Genomic DNA, 14,144 nt, shown 5'->3' with positions numbered 1-14,144 from the left:
AACGCCATAGTGTCAAGCCTAGGTTGCCCGGAACGTAGATATGACCATTACTTTCACACTGGTGGCAATTATTCATTTAATACGATGGAAAAAGCTGTTGTATTTATATTGCTTTTTATGCTTCTGGCGTTGACTTCTAAGGCCGTAGCTATTCGGTCTGGTGGAGCAACGCCCTAGAGTGAAGCCAAGGTTGCAGGGAACGTAGATATGACCATAACTTTCACACTGGTTGGAATTATTCGTTTCATGCAATGGAAAAACTGTTCTATTAATTTTGTATTTAATGCTTCGGACGTTGACTTCTTGGGCCCTAACTATTGGATCTGGTGGACCAACGCCCTAGAGTGAAGCCTTGGTTGCCCGGAACGTGGAAATGACCATCACTTTGACACTGGTTGCAATTACTCCCGTTATACGCTGGAAAAACTGTTGTATTTTTACTGTATTTTACGATTCGGGCGCCGACTTCTAAGGCCCTATCTATTCGATCTGGTGGAGCAACGCCATAGAGTGAAGCCTGGGATGCCCGAAACGTAAAAATGAGCATTACTTTCACTCTGGTTGCAATTATTCATGCTATACGATGGAAGAACTGTTGTATTTTTATTGTATTTTATGCTTCTGGCGTTGACTTCTTAGGTCCTAACCATTCGATCTGGTGGAGCAACGCCCTAGAGTGAAGCCTAGGTTGCTCCGAACGTAGAAATGACCATAGCTTTCATACTGGTTGCAATTATTCGTTTCATACGATGGAAACACTGTTGTATTTATACTGTATTTTATGCTTCTGGCGTTGACTTCTAAGGCCCTAACTATTCGACCTGGTGGAACAGCGCCCTAGAGTGAAGCCTGGGTTGCCCTGAACGTAGAAATGACCATCACTTTCACACTGGTTGCAATTATTCGTTTTACACGATGGAAAAACTGTTGTATTTCTATTGTATTTTATGCTTCTGGCGTTGACTTCTTAGGCCCTAACAGTTCGATCTGGTGTAGCAACGCCCTAGAGTGAATCCAAGGTTTCCCGGAACGTAGAAATGGCCGTTACTTTCACAATGTTTGCAATTATTCATTTTATACGATGGAAAAACTGTAGTACTTATATTGCTTTTTATGCTTCTGGCGTTGACTCCTATGGCCGTAGCTATTCGATTTGGTGGAGCAGCGCCCTAGAGTGAAGCCAGGGTTGCACGGAACGTAGATATGATCATAACTTTCACGCTGGTTGCAATTATTAGTTTCATGCAATGGAAAAACTGTTCTATTAATTTTGTATTTAATGCTTCGGGCGTTGACTGCCAAGGCCCCGACTATTCGATCTGGTGGAGCAACGCCATAGTGTCAAGCCTAGGTTGCCCGGAACGTAGATATGACCATTACTTTCACACTGGTTGCAATTATTCTTTTTATACGATGGAAAAACTGTTGTATTTATATTGTATTTTATGCTTCTAGCGTTGACTTCATAGGCCCTATCCATTCGATCTGGTGGAGCAACGCCCTCGAGTGAAGCCTAGGATGTCCGAAACGTAGACATGACCATTACTTTCACTCTGGTTGCAATTATTCATGCTATACGATGGAAAAACTGTTGTATTTTTATTGTATTTTATGCTTCTGGCGTTGACTTCTTAGGCACTAACCATCCGATCTGGTGGAGCAACGCCCTACAGTTAGGCCTAGGTTGCTGCGAACGTAGAAATGACCATAGCTTTCATACTGGTTGCAATTCTTCGATTCATACGATGAAAAAACTGTTGTATTTATACTGTATTTTATGCTTCTGGCGTTGACTTCTAAGGCCCTAACTATTCGATCTGGTGGAACAGCGCCCTAGAGTGAAGCCTGGGTTGCCCGGAACGTAGAAATGACCATCACTTTCACACTGGTTGCAATTATTCGTTTTATACAATGGAAAAACTGTTCTATTAATTTCGTATTTTATGCTTCGGGCGTTGACTTCTAAGGCCCTAACTATTCGATATGGTGAAGCAACGCCCTAGAGTGAAGCATAGGTTGCGCGGAACGTAGAAATGATCATAACTTTCACACTGGTTGCTATTATTCGTTTTATATGATGGAAATACTGTAGTACTTATTTTGTATTTTATGCTTCGGGCGTTGACTTCTAAGGCCCTAACTATTCGATCTGGTGTAGCAACACCCTAGAGTGAAGCCTTGGTTGCCCGGAACGTGGAAATGACCATCACTTTGACACTGGTTGCAATTACTCCCGTTATACGCTGGAAAAACTGTTGTATTTATATTGTATTTTATGCTTCTGGCGTTGACTTCTAAGGCCCTGACTATTCGATCTGGTGGAGCAACGCCCTAGTGTGAATCCTAGGTTGCCCGGAACATAGAAATGTCCCTTCACTCTGGTTGTAATTATTCCTCTTGTACGATGGAAGAACTGTCGTATTTTTATTGTATTTTATGCGTCGGGCGTTGACTTCTAAGGCCCTAACTATTTGATCTGGTGGAGGAACGCCCTAGAGTGAAGCCTAGATTGCCCGGAACGTAGAAATGTCCATTACTTTCACACTGTTTGTAATTATTCATTTGATACGATGGAAAAACTGTTGTACTTATATTGTATTTTATGCTTCTGGAGTTGACTTGTTGAGGCCCTAACTATTCGATGTGGTGGAACAACGCCCTAGGGTGAAGCCTAGGTTGGCCGGAACGTAGAAATGACCATAACTTTCATAGTGGTTGCAATTATTCGTTTTATACGATGGGAAAACTGTTGTATTTATATTGCATTTTATGCTTAAGGCGGTGACATCTAAGGCCGTAGCTATTCGATCTGGTGGAGCAACGCCCTAGAGCTAAGCCTAGGTTGCCCGGAACGTAGAAATGACCTTTACTTTCACACTGTTTGCAATTATACATTCTATACGATAGAAAAACTGTTGTATCTATTTTGTATTTTATGCTTCTGGCACTGACTTCTTAGGTCCTAACTATTGGATCTGGTGGAGCAACGCCCACGGGTGAAGCCTAGGTTGCGCGGAACGTAGAAATGACCATAACTTTCACACTGGCTTCAATTATTCGTTTTATACAATGGAAAAACTGTTCTAGTTATTCTGTCTTTTATGCTTCGGGCGTTGACTTCTTAGGCCCTAACTGTTGGATGTGGTGGACCAACGCCCTAGAGTGAAGCCTAGGTTGCCCGGAATGTAGATATGACCCTTACCATCACACTGTTTGCGATTATTCATTTTATACGATGGTAAAACAGTTGTACATATATCGTATTTTATGCTTCTGGCGTTGGCTTCTTAGGCCCTAACTATTCGATCAGGTGGAGCAACGCCCTAGGGTGAAGCCTAGGTTGCCCGGAACGTAGAAATGGCCATAACTTTCATACTGGTTGCAATTATTCGTTTTATACGATGAAAGAAATGTTGTATTTTTATTGTATTTTATGATTCAGGCGTTGACTTCCAAGGCCCTAACTATTCGATGTGATGGAGCAACGCCCTAGAGCAAAACCTAGGTTGCCCGGAACGCAGAAATGACCATTACCTTCACGCTTGTTGCAATTATTCCTGTTATACGATGGACAAACTGTTGGATTTTGATTGTACTTTATGCTTCTGGCGTTGACTTCTAAGGACCTATGTATTCGATCTGGTGGAGCAATGCCTCAGAGTTAAGTCTAGGATGCCCGGAACGTAGAAATGGCCATTACTTTCACACTGGTTGCAATTACTCGTTTTATACGATGGAAAAACTATTGTATTTATATTGTATTTTATGCTTCTGGCGTTGATCTCTAAGGCCCAAGCTATTCGATCTGGTGGAGCAACGCCTTGGAGTGAAGCCTAGGTTGCGCGGAACGTAGAAATGACCATAACTTTCACACTGGTTTCAATTATACGTTTTATGCAATGGAAAAACTGTTATATTTATTTTGTATTTGGTGCTTCTGTCGTTGACTTCTTAGGCCCTAACTATTGGATCTGGTGGACCAACGCCCTAGAGTGAACCCTAGGTTGCCCGGAACGTGGTAATGACCATCACTTTCACATTGGATGCAATTATTCTTTTTATACGATAGAAAAACTGTTGTATTTTTAATGTATTTTATGACTCTGGAGCTGTTTTCTAAGGCCCTAACTATTCGACCTGGTGGAGCAACGCCCTAGAGTGAAGCCTCGGTCGCACGGAACGTAGAAATGACCATTACTTTCACACTGGTTATAATTATTCCTTTTATACGATGGAAAAACTGTTGTATTTTTATTGTATCTTATGCTTCTGGCGTTTACTTCTATGTCCCTCGCTATTCGATCTGGTGGAGCAACGCCCTAGAGTGAAACCTAGGTTGCCCGGAGAGTAGAAATGTCCATTACTTTCACACTGGTTGCAATTATACCTTTTATACGATGGAAAAACTGTTGTACCTTCATTGTATTTTATGCTTCTGGCATTGACTTCTAAATCCCTTGCTATTCGGTCTGGTGGAGCAACGCCCTTGAGCGAAGCCTAGGTTGCCCGGAACGTAAAAATGAGCTGCACATTCACACTGGTTGCAATTATTCCTGTAATACGATGGAAAAACTGTTGTACTTATGTTGTATTTTATGCTTGTGGCATCGAATTCTAAGTCCCTAACTATTCGATCTGGTGGAGCAACGCCCTAAAGTGAAGCCTAGGTTGCCCGGAACGTAGAAATGACCATAACTTTCACACTGTTTGTAATCATTCATTTTATACGATGGAAAAGCTGTTGTATTTATATTGTATTTTATGCTTCTGACGTTGACTTCTTAGGCCCTAACAATTCGATCTGGTGGAACAACGCCCTAGGGTGAAGCCTAGGTTGGCCGGAACGTAGAAATGACCATAACTTTCATAGTGGTTGCAATTATTCGTTTTATACGATGGGAAAACTGTTGTATTTATATTGTATTTTATGCTTAAGGCGGTGACATCTAAGGCCGTAGCTATTCGATCTGGTGGAGCAACGCCCTAGAGCTAAGCCTAGGTTGCCCGGAACGTAGAAATGACCTTTACTTTCACACTGTATGCAATTATACATTCTATACGATAGAAAAACTGTTGTATCTATTTTGTATTTTATGCTTCTGGCACTGACTTCTTAGGTCCTAACTATTGGATCTGGTGGAGCAACGCCCACGGGTGAAGCCTAGGTTGCGCGGAACGTAGAAATGACCATAACTTTCACACTGGCTTCAATTATTCGTTTTATACAATGGAAAAACTGTTCTAGTTATTCTGTCTTTTATGCTTCGGGCGTTGACTTCTTAGGCCCTAACTGTTGGATGTGGTGGACCAACGCCCTAGAGTGAAGCCTAGGTTGCCCGGAATGTAGATATGACCCTTACCATCACACTGTTTGCGATTATTCATTTTATACGATGGTAACACAGTTGTACATATATCGTATTTTATGCTTCTGGCGTTGGCTTCTTAGGCCCTAACTATTCGATCAGGTGGAGCAACGCCCTAGGGTGAAGCCTAGGTTGCCCGGAACGTAGAAATGACCATAACTTTCATACTGGTTGCAATTATTCGTTTTATACGATGAAAGAAATGTTGTATTTTTATTGTATTTTATGATTCAGGCGTTGACTTCCAAGGCCCTAACTATTCGATGTGATGGAGCAACGCCCTAGAGCAAAACCTAGGTTGCCCGGAACGCAGAAATGACCATTACCTTCACGCTTGTTGCAATTATTCCTGTTATACGATGGACAAACTGTTGGATTTTGATTGTACTTTATGCTTCTGGCGTTGACTTCTAAGGACCTATGTATTCGATCTGGTGGAGCAATGCCTCAGAGTTAAGTCTAGGATGCCCGGAACGTAGAAATGGCCATTACTTTCACACTGGTTGCAATTACTCGTTTTATACGATGGAAAAACTATTGTATTTATATTGTATTTTATGCTTCTGGCGTTGATCTCTAAGGCCCTAGCTATTCGATCTGGTGGCGCAACGCCTTGGAGTGAAGCCTAGGTTGCGCGGAACGTAGAAATGACCATAACTTTCACGCTGGTTTCAATTATACGTTTTATGCAATGGAAAAACTGTTATATTTATTTTGTATTTGGTGCTTCTGTCGTTGACTTCTTAGGCCCTAACTATTGGATCTGGTGGACCAACGCCCTAGAGTGAACCCTAGGTTGCCCGGAACGTGGTAATGACCATCACTTTCACATTGGATGCAATTATTCTTTTTATACGATAGAAAAACTGTTGTATTTTTAATGTATTTTATGACTCTGGAGCTGTTTTCTAAGGCCCTAACTATTCGACCTGGTGGAGCAACGCCCTAGAGTGAAGCCTCGGTTGCACGGAACGTAGAAATGACCATTACTTTCACACTGGTTATAATTATTCCTTTTATACGATGGAAAAACTGTTGTATTTTTATTGTATCTTATGCTTCTGGCGTTTACTTCTATGTCCCTCGCTATTCGATCTGGTGGAGCAACGCCCTAGAGTGAAACCTAGGTTGCCCGGAGAGTAGAAATGTCCATTACTTTCACACTGGTTGCAATTATACCTTTTATACGATGGAAAAACTGTTGTACCTTCATTGTATTTTATGCTTCTGGCATTGACTTCTAAATCCCTTGCTATTCGGTCTGGTGGAGCAACGCCCTTGAGCGAAGCCTAGGTTGCCCGGAACGTAAAAATGAGCTGCACATTCACACTGGTTGCAATTATTCCTGTAATACGATGGAAAAACTGTTGTACTTATGTTGTATTTTATGCTTGTGGCTTCGAATTCTAAGTCCCTAACTATTCGATCTGGTGGAGCAACGCCCTAAAGTGAAGCCTAGGTTGCCCGGAACGTAGAAATGACCATAACTTTCACACTGTTTGTAATCATTCATTTTATACGATGGAAAAGCTGTTGTATTTATATTGTATTTTATGCTTCTGGAGTTGACATCTAAGGCCGTAGCTATTCGATGTGGTGGAGCAACGCCCAAGAGTGAAACCTAGGTTGCCCGGAAAATAGAAATGACCAATACTTTCACAATGGTTGCAATTATTCCTTTTATACGATGGAAAAACTGTTGTATTTTTATTGTATCTTATGCTTCTGGCGTTTACTTCTAAGTCCCTCGCTATTCGATCTGGTGGAGCAGCGCCCTAGTGAAACCTAGGTTGCCCGGAAAGTAGAAATGACCATAACTTTCATACTGGTTGCAATTATTCGTTTTATAAGATGGGAAAACTGTTGTATTTATATTGTATTTTATGCTTCGGGCGCTGACTTCTAAGGCACTAACGATTCGATCTGGTGGAGCACCGCCCTGCAGTGAAGCCTAGGTTGCCCGGAACGTAGAAATGACCTGTACTTTCACACTGGTTGCAGTTATTCCGGTTATACGATGGAAAAACTGTTTCATTTTTATTGTATTTTATGCTTCTGTCGTTGAATTCTTAGGCCCAAACTATTTGATCTGGTGGAGCACCGCCCTGTAGTGAAGCCTAGGCTGCCCGGAACGTAGAAATGACCGTTACTTTCACACTGTTTGCAAATATACATTATATACGATTGAAAAGCTGTTGTATTTATATTGTATGTTATGCTTCTGGCGTTGACTTCTTAGGCCCTCACTATTTGATCTGGTGGAGCACCGCCCTGTAGTGAAGCCTAGGTTGCCCTGCACGTAGAAAAGACCATTACCTTCACACTAGTTGCAATTATTCCTGTTATACGATGGAAAAACTGTTGTATCTATTTTGTATTTTACGCTTCTGGCGTTGACTTCTTAGGCCCTAACAATTCGATCAGGTGGAACAACGCCCTAGGGTGAAGCCTAGGTTGGCCGGAACGTAGAAATGACCATAACTTTCATAGTGGTTGCAATTATTCGTTTTATACGATGGAAGAACTGTTGTATTAATTTTGTATTTGGTGCTTCTGGTGTTGACTTCTTAGGCCCTAACTGTTGGATGTGGTGGACCAAAGCCCAAGAGTGAAGCCTAGGTTGCCCGGAACGTAGAAATGACCGTTACTTTCACACTGTTTGCAAATGTACATTATATACCATGGAAAAGCTGTTGTATTTATATTGTATTTTATGCTTCTGGCGTTGACTTCTTAGGCCCTAACTGTTGGATGTGGTGGACCAAAGCCCTGGAGTGAAGCCTAGGTTGCCCGGAACGTAGAAATGACCATTACTTTCACACTGGTTGCAGTTATTCCTGTTATACAATGGAAAAACTGTTGCATTTTTATTGTATTTTATGCTTCTAGCGTTGTATTCAAAGTCCATAACTATTCGATCTGGTGGAGCAACGTCCTGGAGTTAAGCCAAGGGTGCCCGGAACGTAGAAATGACCATAACTTTCACACTGGTTTCAATTATTCGTTTTATACAATGGAAAAGTTGTTCTATCTATTTTGTATTTTATGCTTCGAGCGTTCACTTCTAAGGCCCTAACTATTCGATCTAGTGGAGCAACGCCCTACAGTTAAGCCTAGGTTTCCCGGAACGTAGAAATGACCTTTACGTTCACACTGTTTGCAAATATACATTATATACGATGGAAAAGCTGTTGTATTTATATTGTATTTTATGCTTCGGGCGTTGAATTCTATGTCCCTAACTATGCGATCTGGTGCAGCAACGCCGTACAGTTAAGTCTAGGTTGCCCGGAACGTAGAAATGACCTTTACTTTCACACTGTTTGCAAATATACATTATATACGATGGAAAGACTGTTGTATTTATATTGTATTTTATAGTTATGGCGTTGTCTTCTAGGGCCGCAGCTATTCGATGTGGTGGAGCAACGCCCTCGAGTGAAGCCTAGGTTGCCCGGAACGTAGAAATGACCATAGCTTTCACACTGGTTGCAATTATTCCTGCCATACAAGGGAAAAACTGTTGTATTTATATTGTATTTTATGCTTCTGGCGTTGACTTCTTAGGCCCTAACTATTCGATCTGGTGGAGCAACGCCCTAGGGTGAAGCCTAGGTTGCCCGGAACGTAGAAATGACCATAACTTTCATACTGGTTGCAATTATTCGTTTTATACCGTGGAAACACTGTTGTATTTATATTGTATTTTATGCGTCTGGAGTTGTTTTCTAAGACCCTAACTATTCGACCTGGTGGGCCAACGCCCTGGAGTGAAGCCTACGTTGCACGGAACGTAGAAATGCCCATTACTTTCACACTGGTTGTAATTATTCCTTTTATACGATGGAAAAACTGTTGTATTTATATTATATTTTATGCTTCAGGCGTTGACTTCTTGTGCCGTAGTTATTCGATGTGGTGGAGAAACGCCCCAGAGAGAAGCCCACGTTGCCCGGAATGTAGAAATGACCATCACTTTCACAATGGTTGCAATTATTCTTGTTATACGATGGAAAAACTGTTGTATTTATTTTGTATTTTATGCTTCTGGCGTTGACTTCTTAGGCCCTAACTATTCGATCTGGTCGGACAATGCCCTAGAGTGAAGCCTAGGTTGCCCGGGACGTAGAAATGACCTGTACTTTCACATTGGTTGCAATTAATCCTGTTATACTATGGAAAAACTGTTGCATTTTTATTGTATTTTATGCTTCTGGCGTTAAATTCTAAGTCCCTAACCATGCGATCTGGTGGAGCAACGCCCTACAGTTAAGCCTAGGTTGCCCGGAACGTAGAAATGACCATAACTTTCACACTGGTTGCAATTATTCGTTTTATACAATGGAAAAACTGTTCTATTTATTTTGTATTTTATGCTTCGGGCGTTGACATCTAAGGCCCTAACTCTTCGATCTGGTGAAGCAACGCTCTAGAGTGAAGCCTAGGTTGCGCGGAACGTAGAAATGACCATTGCCCTCACAGTCCTTGCAATTATACATTTTATACAATGGAAAAACTGTTGTATTTATATTGTTCTTTATAGTTATGGCGTTGACTTCTAAGGCGGTAGCTATTCGATGTGGTGGAGCAATGCCCTAGAGTGAAGCCTAGGTAGCCCGGAACGTAGAAATGACCATCACTTTCACACTGGTTGCAATTATTCTTGTTATACGATGGAAAAACTGTTTTATTTATATTATATTTTATGCTTCAGGCGTTGACTTCTAGTGCCGTAGTTATTCGATGTGGTGGAGCAACGCCCTAGAGTGAAGCCTAGGTTGCCCGGAACGTAGAAATGACCATAACTTTCATACTGGTTGCAATTATTCGTTTTATACCGTGGAAACACTGTTGTATTTATATTGTATTTTATGCGTCTGGAGTTGTTTTCTAAGACCCTACCTATTCGACCTGGTGGGCCAACGCCCTGGAGTGAAGCCTCGGTTGCCCGGAACGTAGAAATGACCATCACTTTCACACTGGTTGCAATTATTCTTGTTATACGATGGAGAAATTGTTGTATTTATATTATATTTTATGCTTCAGGCGTTGACTTCTAGTGCCGTAGTTATTCGATGTGGTGGAGAAACGCCCCAGAGAGAAGCCCACGTTGCCCGGAATGTAGAAATGACCATCACTTTCACAATGGTTGCAATTATTCTTGTTATACGATGGAAAAACTGTTGTATTTAAATTGTATTGTATGCCTCTGGCGTTGACTCCTAAGGCCGTAGCTATTCAATGTGTTGGAGCAACGCCATAGAGTGAAGCCTAGGCTGCCCGGAATGTAGAAATGACCATCACTATCACAATGGTTGCGATTATTCTTGTTATACGATGGAAAAACTGTTGTATTTATTTTGTATTTTATGCCTCTGGCGTTGACTCCTAAGGCCGTAGCTATTCGATGTGTTGGAGCAACGTCCTAGAGTGAAGCCTAGGTTGCCCGGAACGTAGAAATGACCATGTCTTTCACACTGGTTGCAATTATTCATTTTATACAATGGAAAAACTGTTGTATTTATATTGTTCTTTCTGTTATGGCGTTGACTTCTAAGGCCGTAGCAATTCGATGTGGTGGAGCAATGCCCTAGAGTGAAGCCTAGGATGCCCAAAACGTAGAAATGACCATATCTTTCACACTGTTTGCAATTATTCCTGTTATACGATTGAAAAACTGTTGTATTTATATTGTATTTTATGCTTCTGGCGTTGACTTCTAAGGCCGCAGCTATCCGATGTGGTGGAGCAACGCTCTAGAGTGAAGCCTAGGTTGCCCGGAACGTAGAAATGACCATCACTTTCACACTGGTTGCAATTATTCCTGTTATACAATGGAAAAACTGTTGTATTTATATTGTTTTTTATAGTTATGGCGTTGACTTCTAAGGCCGTAGCTATTCGATGTGGTGGAGCAATGCCCTAGAGTGAAGCCTAGGATGCCCGCAACGTAGAAATGACCATATCGTTCACACTGTTTGCAATTATTCCTGGTATACGATTGAAAAACTGTTGGATTTATATTGTATTTTATGCTTCTGGCGTTGACTTCTAAGGCCGCAGCTATCCGATGTGGTGGAGCAACGCCCCAGAGTGAAGCCTAGGTAGCCCGGAACGTAGAAATGACCATACCTTTCACACTGGTTGCAATTATTCCTGTTATGCAAGGGAAAAACTGTTGTATTTATATTTTATTTTATGCTTCTGACGTTGACTTCTTAGGCCCTAACTATACGATCTGGAGGAGCAACGCCCTAGAGTGAAGCCTAGGCTGCCCGGAATGTAGAAATGACCATCACTTTCACAATGGTTGCAATTATTCTTGTTATACGATGGAAAAACTGTTGTATTTATTTTGTATTTTATGCCTCTGGCGTTGACTCCTAACGCCGTAGCTATTCGATGTGTTGGAGCAACGCCCTAGAGTGAGGCCTAGGTTGCCCGGAACGTAGAAATGACCATGTCTTTCACACTGGTTGCAATTATTCATTTTATACATTGGAAAAACTGTTGTATTTATATTGTTCTTTATAGTTATGGCGTTGACTTCTAAGGCCGTAGCTATTCGATGTGGTGGAGCAATGCCCTAGAGTGAAGCCTAGGTTGCCCGGAACGTAGAAATGACCATTACCTTCACACTGTTTGCAAATATACATTATATACGATGGAAGAGCTGTTGTATTTATATTGTATTTTATGCTTCTGGCGTTGACTTCTTAGGCCCTAACTATTCGATCGGGTCGGACAATGCCCTAGAGTGAAGCCTAGGTTGCACGGGACGTAGAAATGACCATGTCTTTCACACTGGTTGCAATTATTCATTTTATACAATGGAAAAACTGTTGTATTTATATTGTTCTTTATAGTTATGGCGTTGACTTCGAAGGCGGTAGCTATTCGATGTGGTGGAGCAACGCCCTAGAGTGAAGCCTAGGTTACCGGGAACATAAAAATGACCAGTACTTTCACACTGGTTGCAGTTATTCATGTTATACGATGGAAAACCTGTTGCATTTTTATTGTATTTTATGCCTCTGGCGTTGACGTCTAAGTCCCTAGCTATTCGATCTGGTGGAGCAAGTCCCTAGAGCGAAGCCTAGGTTGCCCGGAACGTAGAAATGACCATAACTTTCATACTGGTTGCAATTATTCGTTTTATACCGTGGAAACACTGTTGTATTTATATTGTATTTTATGCGTCTGGAGTTGTTTTCTAAGACCCTAACTATTCGACCTGGTGGGCCAACGCCCTGGAGTGAGGCCTAGGTTGCACGGTACGTAGAAATGCCCATTACTTTCACACTGGTTGTAATTATTCCTTTTATACGATGGAAAAACTGTTGTATTTATATTATATTTTATGCTTCAGGCGTTGACTTCTAGTGCCGTAGTTATTCGATGTGGTGGAGAAACGCCCCAGAGAGAAGCCCACGTTGCCCGGAATGTAGAAATGACCATCACTTTCACAATGGTTGCAATTATTCTTGTTATACGATGGAAAAACTGTTGTATTTATTTTGTATTTTATGCTTCTGGCGTTGACTTCTTAGGCCCTAACTATTCGATCTGGTCGGACAATGCCCTAGAGTGAAGCCTAGGTTGCCCGGGACGTAGAAATGACCTGTACTTTCACATTGGTTGCAATTATTCCTGTTATACTATGGAAAAACTGTTGCATTTTTATTGTATTTTATGCTTCTGGCGTTAAATTCTAAGTCCCTAACCATGCGATCTGGTGGAGCAACGCCCTACAGTTAAGCCTAGGTTGCCCGGAACGTAGAAATGACCATAACTTTCACACTGGTTGCAATTATTCGTTTTATACAATGGAAAAACTGTTCTATTTATTTTGTATTTTATGCTTCGGGCGTTGACATCTAAGGCCCTAACTCTTCGATCTGGTGAAGCAACGCTCTAGAGTGAAGCCTAGGTTGCGCGGAACGTAGAAATGACCATTGCCTTCACAGTCCTTGCAATTATACATTTTATACAATGGAAAAACTGTTGTATTCATATTTTTCTTTATAGTTATGGCGTTGACTTCTAAGGCGGTAGCTATTCGATGTGGTGGAGCAATGCCCTAGAGTGAAGCCTAGGTAGCCCGGAACGTAGAAATGACCATCACTTTCACACTGGTTGCAATTATTCTTGTTATACGATGGAAAAACTGTTTTATTTATATTATATTTTATGCTTCAGGCGTTGTCTTCTAGGGCCGTAGCTATTCGGTGTCGTGGAGAAACGCCCTAGAGTGAAGCCTAGGTTGCCCGGAACGTAGAAATGGCCATAGCTTTCACACTGGTTGCAATTATTCCTGTTATGCGATGGAAAAACTGTTGTATTTCTATTGTATTTTATGATTCTGGCGTTCACTTCTTAGGCCCTAACTATTCGATCTGGTGGAGCAACGCCCTAGAGTGAAGCCTAGGTTGCCCGGAATGCAGAAATGACCATAGCTTTCACACTGGTTGCAATTATTCCTGTTATACAAGTGAAAAACTGTTGTATTTATACTGTATTTTATGCTTCTGGTGTTGACTTCTTAGGCCCTAACAATACGATCTGGAGGAGCAACGCCCTAGAGTGAAGCCTAGGCTGCCCGGAATGTTGAAATGACCATCACTTTCACAATGGTTGCAATTATTCTTGTTATACGATGGAAAAACTGTTGTATTTATATTGTTCTTTATAGTTATGGCGTTGACTTCTAAGGCGGTAGCTATTCGATGTGGTGGAGCAATGCCCTAGAGTGAAGCCTAGGTTGCCCGGAACGTAGAA

This window comes from Calliopsis andreniformis, unplaced genomic scaffold (genome assembly GCF_051401765.1).
Source record: "Calliopsis andreniformis isolate RMS-2024a unplaced genomic scaffold, iyCalAndr_principal scaffold0001, whole genome shotgun sequence".
In the NCBI taxonomy this organism is placed as follows: Eukaryota; Metazoa; Arthropoda; class Insecta; order Hymenoptera; family Andrenidae; genus Calliopsis; species Calliopsis andreniformis.
Note: the sequence above shows the minus strand (reverse complement) of the source record.